Source organism: Phodopus roborovskii, unplaced genomic scaffold (genome assembly GCF_943737965.1).
Source record: "Phodopus roborovskii unplaced genomic scaffold, PHOROB, whole genome shotgun sequence".
NCBI lineage: Eukaryota > Metazoa > Chordata > Mammalia > Rodentia > Cricetidae > Phodopus > Phodopus roborovskii.
The window spans coordinates 4,890,996-4,908,172 of record NW_026126433.1 but is presented as its reverse complement, the minus strand read 5'-3'; positions in this window follow the sequence as shown (position 1 = coordinate 4,908,172).

Here is a 17,177-nt window from a genome sequence, read left to right as displayed (position 1 = left end):
CCTTGTCTTGCAGCCACATTCCTCTTCTTGCTCTTAATTCCAAGTGTACTTTATTTAAAATTCAATGATTGTCATCCAGCCAGTCCTGAACAGCTGGACTGCGCCAGGCATCATGCTGTCCTCTAAATCATACTGTGTTGTGGTTCCCTGAGCTGCAAAACTATTCATGATGGACCCAGCAATCATTCCTGTGTCAGCGTTCAAATAAAGGTGGGACAACTCTTCATCTCTTTGCAGATTCTGTACACTGAGGTATCTGTTATTTCAGTGAATTCCTGTGTAGACGAGAACAGGAGCGGTTAATTTTCTTCTTGCTCCTGTTACTAATCTTGTCTCTCTGAGCTCCATCTGGTAGTTATTGCATGTTTTAACCCTCTCCCTTTGATCATTCTTTCTTCTCCCCTTCTCCTCTGTTACTGAACTTCAAACCTTCACAGCAACCTACATAGACAGAATTCTTTCCGATGGGCCTTCCACTCTTCCTCAGGGAAGATTGGAGCCTTGAGGCTACAGCTGAACCAAGTGCACTCAACGGAATGTAGTTATTCTTTCCCAACTGTCACAGATGAGCTGTGTTTCCTAGCTTTAAAATGCCAGAGCAATGACATTTTATCTTATGGTGCAATCAGATCAAACTTTCACCTTAAAACAAAACTTTTATAATGGCCTGGAGCCTACAGCATTAAATTGAAAACTAAGAAGAGCCAAGGATGATAAAGTCGGCAATTTTCACAGATAAAATGGATTGCCATGAAGCTGTGCCAAATGTCTATTCAATGTGTGTTACAAATTAGAAAGGAGCCTATTGCCATGAACTCACACTGAGTAGGTTGGAATAATGAAGAAAAATAAGGAAAGAAACATTTGACTAGAAATAAATGTTCAATCTGGAGTAGGTCGCTTTTAGTTTCTTTTTTGTTTTTTGAAAAACAACAAATAATAAAAACAAAGCAGGAAGTATCTGGGAGAGTTTGGAGTGAGGAAAGAGAATTATATTGTAATTATATTACAATATCAAATATAAAAGAAATGCTAAAATGTTTTTAAAAGTTCAGAAAGGCTTGGTAACTTGGTGTGAACACACCACTACCTATATGATCCAAACATAGCCTTGTTTATTCCTTTGTTCAGAGGATATTTGTTGAGAATGACAATAATAAACATACTGGCCTTGGCCTTGAACTGTGTTTCCCTTTCAAGATTTCATACACAGGAAAGCATGGAATGTTGAGGAAATCACTAGTGGACACTCAACCCAGCCTTGAGACTCTATTTGATGTTTACCAATAAAAATAACATATGAGTTAAATCATGACAAAGGAGAAGAGAATAAAGCCTGTTCTTTATGACCTTGAAGAAGTTTCCCATGTATTTAACATGAAACTGGAAGAGGTAAACTATATAGTTGCCTCCCAACATTTTCTGTCTTGTTAGCCCAACTCATTTACTGCAAAGATATTTTAGGGCAAATTATACATACTATTAGAGAAAATTCTTTCTCTTACACACACACACACACACACACACACAAAGTGATAGAGAGAGAAGAGAGAGAGAGAGAGAGAGAGAGAGAGAGGAATACACAGAGGTACACATACATTATCAGTAGTCAAATACCCTGAAACTTATAAAACTAATTAAGATGTGGAGTTGAAAATTTCAATTAAACATTAGGCTTTGTGGAAGAATTGTGTAAACAGATGCTTGATTTCACAAATACAGACTGTGGTGGTTTAATTCTATGTGTCAACTTGACTTCATGCCCAAATATCTGGTTAAACAATGTTCTGGGTGTTCTGTGAGGGTGTTTCTGGATGATGTTAACATTTGAATTAGTAAGCTGTGGAAACCAGGTCATCTTCCTGGTGTGGACAGCTCTCGCCTAATCTGTTTATAGGCTGAGTGGGACAGAAAGCTCCACAGGGGAACCTTGGCTGCTTCACTGCCCCCCCCTTTCTTCCTCCTTTTCCCTCTCTCCTCCCCTGCCTCACTGGCTCTCCTGCTTTTATGCATAGATTTAGACAGGGACCTAGTTCAGTAACTCTCCTAGATTTAAGGACTACAGATTTGTCTTGTAACCATCCATCCATTGCCCTTGGTTTCCATCTCACCAAGTGCACATAGTGGGACTTTTCTTAACAACAACTGTGAGCCATTCCTCAAAGCCCCCATCTCCTTCCTATCCCTCACCCTCAGACACACACTCATATTGAATGCTCTAGAGAACCCAGACGTGAAACAAGAGTAGTCTAGAAAAGTAGAATATTAAGCATAAGTGTTCTTTATGGTTCCAGGTTTCTGGAATAGGCTCTTTCATTTGAGTACATTTAAAGAGTAGTGGTTGTTTCTAATAATAGAGTAAATCATCCACGGCAATGGAAATACATGAATATCTTTACTATCTGTTCCTAAATAAGAAGAGAGGTCAAATGTGGTTGTTTGAATACATTTTAGCATGCTTAGAAAACTGGTAAGGTGAAGCAGCTGACCTGAACAAGGGGGAGCTCATTTACCCCAGACTGACAGCTTGAAAACAAGCATAGGATGGAACCAGACCCCCTGAATATGGGTGACAGGAGCCCTCAGCAGTCTATGGGGGCCCATAATGGAAAAACATTTATACCTAATGTTTGAATGGATAGCCCTGCCCGAATTGATGTGATGGACTTTGATGATTCCCCATAGAAGGCCTCACCCTTTCTATGGAGCAGAAGAGGAAGGGATGGGTTTGGTGGGGGGCATGGGAGAATGGGAGGAAGAAGGAGCTGGGATTGATATATAAAATACGAGTGTTTCTAATTTAAATTTTTTTTAAAAAAAATAGTAAGGTTATCCAGATTGATTGATTCTCTTGATGTCCCTGGACACTGCAGTTAATTCCTCTTTCAAGGAAAATTTCATCTGCTATTTGGGCTAATAGCAATGAAGTTACCATATGTTCTGACATACCTATCATTTACTGGCTATTGTTTGACCCACAAAGTCATAAAACTGAGCAATAAATCTATCAAAGAGAAGTGGATGTCACATGATAGGGTGAGAACAGACCCTGAAAGCACACTCAAGTTGTGTGAAGAAGTAGCCCAAATCCCCCATATGCTCTACTCCTGTTCATTGTCTTCTTTCTCCTCGCATAGAACTCTGGTCTCATAGATGGTACCCTATAACCCACAGAAAGGCAAGGCAGGCATACATGAAAATAAACAACTTCAACTCTGTAGTTCCTATCTGTTACATCTCCAGAGGACAACTGTGGAGAGACAGAGACTTTTCGGCAATATACATGATTGTCCACTTTGTTTGTAGATAGAAATGTCATGAAATGAAGTACAAGTTGTTGCCTCCCACAAGCATGCCTTACATACAAACTAAAATGAGCCATCTCTCTTTCCACAAATTTGTTATTCCTGTTAAGTTCCCATCATTATGCATCATTAATAGGTTACACTCAGGCATGGTTCTGGCTCCTTCCAATAAAGCAGAATGTTTTGTAAGATAACTGGTATAACAAAAAAATTAAAATTTCAATGGCTTTAATCACTGACTATTTCTCACATCAAAGCCCAGCAAAGGTCACTGTGGCAGAAGGGATTGCAGAGGGTCTTTGTTTGTCACTATCATTTAAGGACATGAATTTCTTCCCAAAGATGAAGGTATGGGAGAATAAATAACTACAAGGATGCTTTTTTATAAAACAGACTTGGAGGATAGCTACACTTATAGGCAATCTATTCATTTTATCTACAGTTCATGTCTGGAAATCATGTCTTCATCTAACTGAAGAGAAGAAGGGAATTATAGTTCTAAGTGAAGGAGGAAAGGGAAGATGGAGGACACTAAAATAAGAAAGAAGAATGGGAGAAGGGAGGAGGGGAGAAAAAGATGGCTGATATAAGACTAGACAATAACACAAACCAACGTGAGCTACTGCAAGTTTAACTGTAAGTTAAACTCTACTATAGAAAGAGAAGATAATAAGAAAAAGACACAACATCATAGCAGCTAGTGATTAATGCTGCAGATCTATGCTGGAGAACCAGAAGTTCAACATTCATTCTAAGATTCACTCCTACACACACACACACACACACACACACACACACACACACACACACACTTCAACATCTCATGTTGACTAAGAGGTATCACTCTTAGTACCACTCAAAACAATTATGTGTTACTTTCTTAATATAATAATGCTGTTGTAATAAAATATATACTTAAAATACACTTTACTTCTCAAGAGTTATAGAAACTGGTATATCCAAGATAGAGACACCAGAAAGTTCTAGTGAAGCCCTATGCCCCGGTTCACTGTAACTCACAGGGCAGACATGGGGATTCCTCTTATTCCACTTATCAGGGCTTATATCTTGTCAATATGGCTTCCCAACCGTGAACTTCCTCTTCTAATCTCTTCAGGATTAAGACATGAATCAACAGATTCTGAGAGGACCAAAGCACTCATACCATATCACAACATAAGACATTAAGATGCTTCATAATAGAGCAAGGTGATGGCTTGGCAAGTCCACTTGCTGGTCTTGCAGAGGACAAGAGTTCTATACATAACAGCTGCATGGTGGCTCATGGCTGCCTGCAATTCCACTTCCAGGGATCATGTGGCTTTTTCTGGTTCCTGTGGTCACCAGACAAAATACTTGTAAAAATAAAATACAAATAATTTAAAAAGTATGTTGTCTTAGCTAAGTTTTATATTGCTATGATAAAACACAAAGACAAAAAGCAACTCATAAAGGAAATGATTTATGTCACTTTATACTTTCTCATCACATTCTGTCACTGAAGGAAGTCAGGGCAGGAACTCAAGGCAGAGACCTTGAGGCATAAACTGATATAGAGGCTAAGGATGAAGGCTGCTTAGTGGCTTCTTCTTCATGGCTTGCTCCACCTACTTTCTTATAGCACTCAGGACCTTCAGTCATCAGTCAAGAAAATGCCACATGCTTACCCAAAGGCCAATCTTATGAAGGAATTTTCTCACTTGTAGTTACCTTTTTCTCAGATAACTTTAGCTTGTGTCAAGTTGACAATAAAAACAATGCACATAGAGTAATCATAGAAAGTCTCCAATGGCTGCATCAGACACTTAAATGGAGAGAGGAATGCAATGACATCAACAGGGAGGAACAGAAAGTCTTATGTAGATGAAAGAAAGAGCAAAGGCAATAGAAGAAAACATACTTGTATCCAAAAGAGCTAGCAAATGTGTCCTGGTATGGATGTGTCCTGGCCACACACACAAGATATTGATGGTAGAAGTTGGAGTAGAAGATAGAGGAAGGTGAGATACAAAGCATCCAGGTGATCCATGGCTTTCCACAAAGTACTTCACTTGCCTGATCCTCCATTTTCCAAACTATGAAATGAAGATGACAATACCTGTCCCTAAGGCATATGTGAAAATGAAGCAGGAAAATGATAGCAGAAATAGTAGCAGATAGGGCACACTTGTGTCTTCTTCCCTCCCTCACTTGGGCACTCATCCAGAACCCCCTTAACAGAATAGGGACAATTACCTAACTCTCTAAAATAGTATAAAACGTCAGCTTGTAAACTTTGATGTAAATCTTCATCTATTCAAGCATACTGCTTCCTATTATTAACAAAGCTGTACATACACCTTTCTGGATATGTTTCTTATGTCAAAGGAAGACTCTGTGTATAACTGGGTAGAGCCTAACTTATCAACAACAGCACACATCTTTTATATATATATATATATATATATATATATATATATATATATATATGTAAGTATATATATATATACTTTTCGGAAGAGGTATAAGGATGGACAGAAGGTTAACTCTTGAAAGGCCCTCTTATGTCTGTGGAAATTGTAGTCCTCTCAGACTTCTGTGCTGTCTCAACTTAATCTTTCCTCTTCAGTTGTTGATTTTAATTATGACCCAAAAAAGTTGGTGTTGAAAATTCAATGTTTTAGCCAATTGGACTACTGACCCAGAGACTGGAATGTGGGACTGATGATAAACACATGTAAGTAAGCCAGTTCTGCTCCCTGAGATATCAAGGTACTATCAAGTACAAGGTCACATTTCAATCATTTGTTTCATGGGTTTTGTTGTTTATTCTTCGACAGTTTCACACATGTATATAATGCATGCTTGTTACTCTGTTTAACCCCTCATCCTTTCTTTTTTTAAATATGTATTTATTAGTTTTTTATTTCCAAATGACTTGACAGATTTTGATGATACCTCATCCTTTCTTATCAATAGGGATACAGCTGTAGAAAATAGTTCCTTCTCTACCCGAATATATACCAGTGAAAAGTTTGGCATTAAGGGGAAGGCCCCTCCATTCACATCTGTGGACATACCTATTCTCTCCTGCAGAACCTTGTTCTGGTACCTCAGGCTGCTCTGAGTTTGTGGTTGCAATGATTGCATTTTACTCAGAAGGCACATCACTACATTCTCCCAATCTTCCTGTGCTTACATCCTCTATGTTCACATGTGTGCAATGCCCTGTGAATCTTAGAAGAACTGTATAGATGTCTTCTTTGGAGCTAAGTGCACCTGTCACTTTTTCTCAACACCTTGTGCATCCCGGAGTCTCTACATTAAACACTGCTCACTGGGAAGAAATGGGTCTCTGATTAGGCTTAAGATAAAACTTGTCTGTGGTTACAAACATGGATATTTAGAAGGCAGCTTGACCCAATGTCAGTTGAGGTAAATGACAGGATTCAGTGTCACCTATAGGGCGTATGTAGTGACACATGCTAGCAGGATATGCTGAAGGTTAGAGGCAGAAGGGTCATGCTTTAGTCTTCCTCTGCACATTTTCAGGGCCATGGTCTTTTGCCTGGCTCCTCTGGGTTGTAGGAGGTCTCATGTTGCAAAGACTTCCTGTATTCAAGTCTGTCTCCAACTGGTGAGACAAATGAGAGATGGCTGGACCAAGATGATGGAAAAGACATCAATGGATGAACCATTGAATTGGCTAATAGCTGAGCTGATCATTATGAGATGAAGACTGATTCAGACAGTAGGCCACTGGGAGAATGCTTCTGAAGGATATACTGTCTCCAGACCTTTAAGCTCTCTTTGTTTCCTATGTAGTATAAGGTGAACCATTTTGCCTTGACACAGGCTCCCCACTGTAACTCTCTGCCTCTGTGTTCAAGCTCACATGCAATATAACCAACAACTGTTGGCCCAGGGAATTCTGAATTGATGAACTAAAATAAACAATCACTTATTAAGTTGTTTATCTCAGACATTTTATCAAAGCGGCAGAAAACTAAACATACAAAGTTTTACATAAGAAGAGAACTACACAGCTCACTTCTTTACAAGCCTTGCATCTAGCTAGGGAGGTCTTTGGGGATCCTCTGAATGGTCTTTACTTACTCTATTACCCATGAAAACTTAAAAGAGTTCCTAGTTTAGAAGCAGATCACAAATACAAAACAAGGTCACCACCTGACATCCATTCACCAAAGCTGCATGGTGCCATAAATTGTACTGACAGCTTGAGCCTATACTTTCTGATAAATATGATAACTGATTTCACATAGCTTAGTGCTCATAAGGAGAACATTTTTTTAAAATAGCTAATTGTATTAGAGTAACATTAAAATATAAGTTAAACTTCATCAATTTTTAGGTTTCTTTTTCCTTTTTATTCAAATTTGAAACAAGGTTATTTTACATGTCAATCCCAGTTCCCTCACCCTCCCATATTCCCATATCACCCCCACCAAACCCCAGCCCATCCCCTTTCTGCTCCCCAGGGAGGGTGAGGCCTCCTATAGGGAGTCTTCAAAGTCTGTCATATCATTTGGGGGCAGGGCCTAGGGCCTCCCCCATGTGTCTAGGCTGAGAAAGTATCCCTGTATTTGGGATGGGCTTCCAAAGTTCATTAGTATACTAATCCATTACTGTAGGTCCCATAGACTGCCCAATACTCCCAAGTAACACCCTCATTCAGGGTGTCTGGGTCAAACCTATGCTGGTTTCCCAGCCAAGGGAGAACACTTTAAAGGGGCCATCATGCAATTTTATTCACCCAGTATAGATGTGTAACAGTAGGGTGTAGGGAAAAGACTGAGGTGCAATGATCTCATCTTTCTAATCTATTTTTAGAAGTGTTTTCAGTAGAGAAGGATTTCTTAACATAAGGAATACTTAAGCTGAATTAATATTCAAGGGGTGAACTGAGTTCATTGCCTTTCCTCTGTTTCTTTAACGTATGGGATGATTATATGAACTATAGAAAGATCTGTCTCAGTCTCAGAGCAATTAGAAAAGAAAGTGTTCATGTGTTAGAAGATAGAAGACAGGAAATGGGTACCCATGTAGCCTGGTTCATCTGCCAAGTCTTTTAGCTTTCTAACGTATGTGTCTATAAAACAAGAATGATATAATAAATGGCCTCCAATGCCCTTTCCTTATTCAATGATTTTTGACAAGTTGTCCTGGTGCTTAGTGGGTAACATCCACAGAATGGCATATGCCTACCCAGGGCAGAAGATGACAGTGTGTCTGTCTCTATGCTTAGTGGTATGTTTACAGCTCAGACATCTGGCAAGTCTTGTCATTTGCTTTCCCACCTGTTTTGCCTATGTTCATTGTGAGAAGAGACGATGCTGATGAAATACAGATTCTCTCAATGCATTAAGCTTTTGATATCAATTGCTTGTGAGAAGAAGGTAATGGACTCACAGATCACAGTCTATGTGGCTTCTGTCACTGGAACCAGTGTTTATCCCTGGTGCAGAAATGGGTTTTGGGAGCCCTTTCCCTATAGAGGGATATTCTCTCAGCTTACATCCACAGGGGAGGGCCTAGGTTCTGCCCCAAATGATGTGACAGACTTTGATGATCCCCCATGGGAGGCCTGACCCTCCCTGAGGAGTGGATGGGGGGGCAGGATGAGGATTGGTGGGGGAAATGGGAGGATGGGAGGGAGAGTGAACTGGAATTTGTATGTAAAATAAGATTGTTTTTAATTTAAATTAAAGTTAATTTTAAAAAACGGAATATAAAATCACTGTCTGAGTCAATATATTAACTTTAATGATGATGAGTGGGAAAAAAGAAAAGAAAAAAGAAACACACAAGTCAAAATACAAAAGTCTAGTTCAATAGCATCACTCTCTTATGGTGTGACTGACCACAAATCATGAATGACTTAGGTGAAATCTATTTGGATATCACATTGAAAGAACTTCTGATGGTCTATCCCTACAGATGACTATTTAAATTTAAGTTCCAAATTATCATATATTCCATTTCTGTTTCTGATGAAGGCTCACAGTAGATGCTAGACTCTGATACAGGAAACCTGTGATTACACTGATTAACAAAAAGACCAAGACTTACTTAGTCTCCTTTCCTATGGTGTTTTCTTATTTCCCACTTTAGTTAAACCATATTTTTAAAATATATTATTACTGTCTGACCGACCTAAACATTTCTGTGAGGTACATTTGCAGAAATGCTTATACATAATTTTAAAATAGAATAATCCAACTGCTAATAAACTCTAAGATTTAAAAAAAAAAGTGCTTAAATGTGTGAGCCTGTGTGATTTCATGTTTATCAGGTGCATGTAAGCATCTATACAGGCCAGAAGAGAGCATTGGGGCAACATAGGTGGTTACAAGCTGCCATGTGGGTGCTTGAGATCAAACCCAATCCTCTGTAAGAGCAGTAAACACTTAGCTGCGGAATCACCTCTCCAGTCCCCATAATAGATGATAAATTCAATATTTTATAATCAGACAGAAAATGCTGAGACCCATGAAAACAGAAAAGGGACAGTCTGAACATTTGTCTAGCTTTACTAATTTAATTTATACATGAAAATGAAATATCACAATTTTGCAATTGGATGAAAGGCGTCATCTAAGTTCATGTCCTAGCAATACCCTGATCTGATGATTGTACAGTGAGTTTCATCATGCATTTTACAGTCTTTTAAGATATACCCCATAAAGGAATGTTTATGCACATTAATTTTAAATGACTGATCAATTTACTCCAGAGCATTTTTATGATATGCTGCACAGCCTACTAGATTAAATTCCTGTTTCTCACTTTCACATGGCCAACTGCCGAGGGATATATTGGGAGATAAAAGAAAAATTGTTTTAGATAATATATAAAGGGGAAAGGCAAAATGTAGGAGAACGAAGTAAAACAGTTTACCTAGTAAAAACTAAAATGGCTAAGACCAAATTATTGTCCCCTGCATGTACTTACATTTCTTCACTTTCAGTCCCTACCACCAATTTAGTGGCAAAACATTCTTTACTTGAAGGAGGAGGAGGAACGAGAGACCGGAGGGAGATGGAAGGAGTGGAAGTCAAGGGAAGAGGGAGGGAAGGATAAAGAGAGGAGGAGAAGGAGAGGAGAAAGGGAAAAGATTGGGGTTTTATTTCTGACTTTTGAATTTCTTGGTCTTATGTTCTGGTTTGGTTCTATTGTTCTTACTGCTGCTGCTGCTGCTGTGATTTTAAAAAAAAAACTGATGAAAGTTAACTTACCTTATGGGTTACAGTCTATCCTCTAGAGTAGCCAGGGCAGGAACTCAAGCTGAAACCATGGAAGAATGCTATTTCCTAACTTGCTCTGTCTGGCTTGCTCAGCTACTTATACAGCCCAGGACCACTTGCCCAGGAGTGGTACTGTCCACAATGGGCAGGCCAATCATCCTACATCAAACATTGACCAAGACAATACCCCCACAGACTTGCTGAGTGGCTACTCTGATAGAGGCAATTCTTTGAGGACATTCCCTTTTTCCAGGTGACTCTGGTTTATGACAAGTTGATAGAACTTGACACACATTTAAAGACATGTGGCAAAATAAAACAGTGCCTGGCTTGGGAAATCCATGGGTAGACTAAGCCTATGTTGGAGATGTCAGAGCAAATGCAATGTCTAAGCCAGGAAACATATGATCTGTTATAGTGACAGATTCAAAAATGGAAAAGAAATAGTTCTTAGCCTGGAAGGACTCCCTCTAGACTATAAGCATGAGTGGAATAACCTGAATTCATCTTCAGAAGTGGAGAAAAGTACAGTGACAGCCAAAGGCAAGGACTAGAGGGGCCGCATACATAAGAGGCTTGTTCAAGGTGATTCATGAGTTCAGAAGGTCCAAGGAAGATAAATAGCTCCAGAGTTCTAGGACATAATTAGAGTAGACTCTACCCAGTTCATTCTGGTATTGGAAATGGAAGGGAAGCAGTTAATGTAAGGAAAGAGTTATGTCATATTATGCCACAGTGAGAGTAAACACAAACCAGGAAAGGGTAGTACCCTCCTGTTTAAGCTTCGCTTCGAGGAGAGTAGCTTTACTGTCAATGTTGACAGGTTCATCATTACCTGTAGGATGTGTCCCATGTGTCTGGGAAGACATTTTCAAAGATTATCATAGAGGAAAACACCCTAGATGTGGGTGGCACCAGTCCACGGGCTGAGGGCCTGGGCAGAATAAAGTATGGGGATGGTAGCCAGCAGACATAACTATTTCTCTGACTCCAGGCTTGCCATGATGTGCCCTGCTTGCTCTATCATGCCTTTCCCCCTACAAAATCTGGCCAAAATAAACCTCCTCTTGTTTAAGATATTTCTTTCAGGAGTTTTGATAACAGTGATGGAAGGCTTGCTATATGCCATAGTGGACTACCATCATGACCAGATTTGTGAACTAAAGATGGTGGTATGAGCATCTATCTGGTAACCTTCGCCTTGCATTCAGATTAGGGCTTTCCTAATTGAGAACAGCAAAGACTAGGGGCCAGACAGAGGACAAAAGACACCTCATAAGACAGTTACACCCCTTTGACAAGTGGCATAACTTCAAAAGAAGGTAAAGTAAACCTAAAAGTTGTCAACAACCAAATGACAAAAAAAAAAAAAAAATGGAAATGGATGAGTTCCAAAGGCTTCAAGGAATACTAAGTCTTTCCTCTCTACTCTGAAGAGCAATTCAAGAAAGATTAAGTGCAAGACAAAAACCTCAGACCCTTCCTTCTTGCTTCTTGACCGGCCTATACAGCTCAGGTCTTTCTCCCTGTGAATGTAGAAACAAATACACTAAGTAGGCACACTCTCATGGTCTGCATTTCCTTTATTACAAACGGGAGCTTTTCTAGTGGAGAAAACAGTGAAATCGTTTCTGAAACTTCCCTTTGAAACAAGCCATTAATAATTTGGGAAGAAGGTAGATGTCAAAGATGTAAGAAAACTGGAGAACTGAAAGAACTTATTGCCTAGCCTCCTGTAAATTGTTCAAGGCTTTGGTTGAGAGAGCCTTGTGCTTCCCTTTTGGTTTGAAGGTGTGCATATGGCTTGAAATTCACCTACAGGCTAATGCTTTGTAGCTGGGTCCCTAGGTGGTGGTGTTAACTTGGGGGAATGGGGCTTAGCTTGAGGAAGTACATCACTGGAGGGGTCCTGCGTATGCTATCTCTAATCACCTCCTGTTGCCCTCTTTGTTCCTGGTGGTCCATGGAGTAAGAAGTCCCCTCTACTGCACTCTTCTGATGCGATGATGTCATGCCCAAGCATGAGACCACATGGAAGGAAACAGTGGAGCCAAAATAAATCTTCCCTCCCTCACTGCATTTTTTTCTAAGTATTTTGACCAAGTTCACACAAGGGTCTAGTGTACCATGGAATCTCCTTTTTGCTGAGATGGGACCCTTTTTAAATTTATTTAAATTTTTTTTCTTCTTTTAATTTTGGCCAGACAGGCTTTAAATCCCAGCACTCCAGAGGCAGAGACAGGTGGATCTCTGTGAATTTGAGGCCAGTCTAGTCTACAGGGTGAATTTCTGGACAGGCTCCAAAGTTACACAAAGAAACCCTATCCCAATAATCCAAATAAGGACAAGAAAGATGGGAGGGGAGGGTGGTCAGGGTGCATGTGATGGGGGAGAAAGGGTAAGAAGGAGGGAGGGAGGGAGAGAGATCTGGGATCAACATGTAAAAAAAAAAAAAAAAAAAGCTTAAGCTAAGGCCAAGCTTATTAAAAAAAAAAAAAAAGTCTTTGTTTTTGTTTTTGGTTTTTCTCGTAAAAATATATTTTGATTAGAGTTTCCCCTTCCTCTACTCCTCCCGGTTCCCCCCTCCCCACATACCTTCCCCTCTGGATTCACTCCCTTTCTATCTTGTTATAAAAGAACAGGCTTCTAAGAGAACAACCAAACATGATAAAATAAAATATAAGATGAAAGAAAAATATTCTTAATATTTTCAAATTAAAATAGAAAGGTTTTTTGGGGGGAATTTAAAATGTTATAGACTTAAAGTCTTTCAAGATGAATAAGGTAAGAGGTAGAAATGTAATTATCTAACAAAACTAAAACTTTGGTGTCTTATGCCTTCATTTCCCCCACACAAGTGACTCCTGGGAAGGCTGAAATGGGTTAATTTGCTGGCTTAAATTTTAGAGGGAGTTGTGTGGCTTATGTAACTGATTCTCAGCAAACTCAGTAACAAAGAGTGAGTGATGTTCTTTGTGGCAGCTTTGTGCTCTAATGCAGAGTACTCAATATAATACAATTAAAAATTAATACTCTCTAGTCAGGTTTCTTGGAGTCAATTTATCTTAGTTTCTGGGGACAGTGGATTAAAAGGATTAAAACAGAAAATTATGTTTTAAAGGTGATTGGACTTCTTATAATCTAGAAATCAGATTTATTATAAACAGTAATTCTGATTACCATGATGATATAATGAGAAACTGTAGCTTGTGTGCAGCCACCCCTGCTCCAGATCTGTTAGTGGAGAGGATGGATTCCTGCATTTTCCCACTGGAAAGGGCAATGCTGGTTCCCAGTCCCTCAGATTCACAACTCATCTCAAGAAGAGGAAGTTGAAAGTTCCCACTAAACTTACTAAACTTAGATAGATACAAGCTGTCCATTAGCTGACTATAAAGTAGATGACTCTTATCAAGAAGGGCCCTTAAATGTAGAGAAAAGAGATGAGGCAGAAAGTCAGCAAGCAATAAAGGACTAGACGAGACGCTGCTGGCTAGAAGATGAAGAGGACCATAAGACGTAGAACTCAAGAAGCTTCTAGAATCTAAAAAAATCAAGGAAAAGCATTTTACTGGGAGCCACTGAGTGGAACACAGGAAACACTTGGGGAGAGCAGGGTCAGACCTCTCATTGCCAGACCAGAGCTCTACAATCTAAGCTAATAGAGTTGAAGACACTAAGTTTGTGGTCACTTAATTCAACAGTAGGAGGAAACCAAAGAAATTTGCTAAAAGCAAAAGCATTTCAGAATTCATAGGGGTTCTATTTTTAAATATGAAAAACTCCACTTGCGTATAAGTTTCTAGGGCTGAAATATAAGAAAGAGACTTATACAGGTGAGCTACAGGTGGGTAGTGTACATCCTGTTACCATTGTCTTATGTTTCTTTGTTTTGTTTGTTCATTTGCTACAGTGTGAATGGAAACTGGAAACTGGCTGTCATCATTATAAAAAGGGGAAAGTGGACAAAGCAGTGAGGGAGTTGTCAGGTGGGCATCTTCTGTCCCCTTCACTGGTCTCTAAACAATGCTGCTTCCCATTCCCACGGATGGGAAGCTTCATAGCCCCATATCTACTCAACAGACTCTTGCTCTGAAAGAACTAGTGTGTGTCTGATTTGTTCTTTGTAGGAAAAGCGAGTTGCCAGGGGGAAGAAATTAAGTGTGTACATTTTAAGAGCATGAAGACATTGATCATTTACCTTTCCTCAATATCTGGGCACTAAGCACATGATGACCTGCATGCTCTGGTGGACAAGAACATGGGTTCTCACCAGCAGCATATTCTACCCCTTGATTTGTGTGGCTGCCCAGCTTTGTGAGGCTGCAGCCCAATTAATTTGACAATGGCAATTAACTAATGTGGGCTTTGCTGACTACATAGTTAAGCACAGCCTGAAGGGAAGGCTGTTGGGAACTTCCAGCCCTGCCAATAACCTCCTGAAGTAACTTTGAAGTGTAAACTTTAAAGCTTTCCTTGAAAAAGCTACACAGTGTCATTTATCTATGTAAGATTCTATTTTTATTTTCACAAAGATTCTTGAAAAACATTTGTAAGTATACAATTGGAGACCAGATTGCTACTGTATAGGAAAAGAATATGTCCTAAGAAGAGAAGCTCTGGGATGAAGATTTGATTTCATGGATGAGTGCTTCTCTAGCTTGTATGAGAGGCCTGGGTTCGAAACACCAGCACAGCAAAAGTAAATAGATTAGTGGGTGAATATTTTCCTGGCTGAAAAACAAAACATAACAAAAACAGAAACAAAAAAAAAAAAACTTAAGCACTAAAATCTCATGCTGGGAGAAACACTGTCAAGTCTCAATGAGCCAGAAAGCTTAATGGGTACTTTATGCCTCAAAAAGTAAAATAAACCAAGCAAAAGACTGGGGAAATTCGTAAGTATTTTGGAGAAATAACCTTAGAAATGATGATGCAGTAAACAAGGGGGAGCAGTCAAAAACTAAAAAGGAACTCAATTCTTGATTGTGCATTAAATTATAAGAAAACAGGAACTATTTGAAATCTATGAACAGAAAACAACATTGTTAGCAGACACTGGTCCAGCAAGAAGCTCATACCTGAAAAACAGGCAAGTACTAGAGATAAAGGAAGGCTTTACCCAGCAGCTAGAATGGGGAGAGGGAGCCTAGATGTTACAGACACCAGATAACAAAGGAGATGTGCCGCCAATGGGTAGGAAGTGTCCAGTCCTTCCAGAGAAGAGCTGGAGAGTTTCTGGAAACTTGGCGCCATTACCTTAGATTTATTTCAGGACCTAGAATTTCTAGTCAGGATGGCTGGTATATGCCTTTAACCTGAAAGATGAGAAGCAAGAGAGAAAGAGAGTAGGTGTGCATGAGTCCATCTAACCTTGTGTTATATAATTTGGAGTGAAACATTTCTGTAACGATCAACATGCCTTATAGAGTTGAATAGAATCTGTACCAAATACCAGGGCAGCCAAGGAGACAGGTATGTTATGAAGATGGAGACTACAAGGATTTTCATCCTATTCCAGTTGCTCACTAGATATCTACTGGCCTGTAGGAAGAGGCAGACTTTTCTGCAAAGGTGACCTTAAGGTTCCTGAAATGTAGCCTAGTTCCTGTTAGGGCCCATGTGGGAGGAGTCTTATATACCTTGAAAGCTACTGGGAGGCCAACCTGATGCCCAGTTGTATAATTACAAGTATTGGAGACTTAAGTCAATTAGTTACAGGGAAGTGGAGCAGGAAGGCTTATTAAGTTTTTGTCAATAATATCAACAGAGAAAGGCTTTTTCTTGCTCACAAAATGAAAGCAATAGTTTCTCAAGGTTAATCTGTAGAACATGTACAGGAAAGGTGGAAGCATGAGGCTCAATGTACACCACAAAACACAGTAACCCTGTCCTTAACCGAAGTGGTAACTATGGGGGCATTCACCAAGAGTCGCAGATAAGAATTGTTTTGTTTAAGACCTGTGGGGCTCAGAGTTAACACAGAATGAAACACAGGAAAGGGGTGAATGAATTCACCTGTGTCAAATTAAGGAACGACTGGAAAGCTGGCTTTCATTGAGTACCACTAACCTAAAATCCCAACTCAGAATAGCTTCAAATTCTAAGCTTTTTGAATTTCATCATAATGTTGACAAGCAGAAAATTCTACATCTGACCTTATTTGGCCATATCTGAAATAGAGGCATACTATAAATATAGCATAAAATTACCTTTACACACTGTTTGAAACACAAATGAGTTTCAAGTTTAGACAGGTAATGCCCAAAATATCTCACTATTTATATGCAAATATTCCAAAATATGAAAAAAAAATCTTAAAGCCACAACTCCTTTCATCTCTAGCATTTTCTGTGAGAGATTGAAAACCTGCTTCCAATTGAACTTCACATTCTGACCCAAGAGATGAGCCAGAGTTAGTGAGACTATGACAAAATGCCTTCCAAACTCCACCTTAGAAAAATAGCACCTCAATCTTAAAATGTTCAGAGTAGAGGTGTTCCTACCATGTTGTGATGCTAACACTTGAGTGTGGTGGGGTCTGGGAGGAAATGTGGCAGTATATCAGTAGGCAAACAGAAAAATGTTACAAACAATCATCACCACAAGAGATGTGGGCAAATACCTA